Here is a 930-nt window from a genome sequence, read left to right on the forward strand (position 1 = left end):
CTCCACAGTGTGCGACTTAACCCCTTGTGCCACCAGGGAGGGCCAATAAATCAATCTTTAAAAATAAAAAATTTAACAGTATGCTGTAACCCGAGCTCCAGAGACTTCAATGGGCGTATTGTTTACTGGGCATGTTGTTGAAACACTGATTGTGAATCACGAATCCCGCAAAAAATGAGAAACCTAGAGAACAGTATCCTTAAAACTTTGCGGAGGTTGCTTCTTTCAGCAACTACACTTCAAACACCACTAAACAAAAACAACGTGACGCAATTTAGGAAACACAAGCGCAGAAAGTATTTTACAGTTTCATGAGAATCCCACCCGCCCTGAAAAAGACAGCCAGAACCTTAAGATGGAAAGAGCCATGATCAACACAACTGAAAACAGTAAAAGTAAAACCGCAGACCGAAACTCTTACTTTAGTCACAGATAACCAGGGGAGAGCGCGAACGCAGTCCCCCACTACCACAAATTATGCAGTCGAGTTTCCCACATTTGGGGAAATCGCAGGGGTCAGCACACCCGGAGTGCAATGGGTAAGCCTCGCCCTGGGAAAACCACCTTCGTGATCATGGTGTCTCCCCTGCCAGGTAAGTATGAGCTGCTCGCCGCGCCGACACCCGCAGCCCGCTCCTCGCCTCGCTCTTCACACACGGTCGCTCGCCTCGCGCCGCCCGCCCGCCCCGACGCCCACGACGGCCTCGCCCCGACCTCGCCCGGCCCGAAAGCGCTCCGGGGGGCACGGGCGCCCACACACCAGCTCGCGCAGGGCCGCGCAGCAGGCCCAGCCTCCTCCGCGCGCTGCTCATCTACATACGCCACGCCCACATGCGCGTGGTCGGGGTGCTTTCCACAACGGTGCTAGGAAAGTGGAGAGTACCCGGGGGCAGCGGTTGAGCGCTGGGCTGCGAAGCTGCCCGCTGTTCT

At 55.4% G+C, this 930-nt stretch overlaps 1 non-coding gene across 1 annotated transcript; it reads right to left on the reverse strand.

Moving 5' to 3' along the window:
* Nucleotides 1-437: 437 nt before the first annotated feature.
* LOC119258448 (U1 spliceosomal RNA) lies at nucleotides 438-601 on the reverse strand. Its single transcript, XR_005128261.1, has one exon. It is a non-coding gene; the product is annotated as a U1 spliceosomal RNA (small nuclear RNA).
* Between the last annotated feature and the right edge of the window lie 329 nt (nucleotides 602-930).

This window comes from Talpa occidentalis, unplaced genomic scaffold (assembly GCF_014898055.3).
Source record: "Talpa occidentalis isolate TD23 unplaced genomic scaffold, MPIMG_talOcc4v2.1 talOcc4.4340, whole genome shotgun sequence".
Lineage (NCBI taxonomy): Eukaryota > Metazoa > Chordata > Mammalia > Eulipotyphla > Talpidae > Talpa > Talpa occidentalis.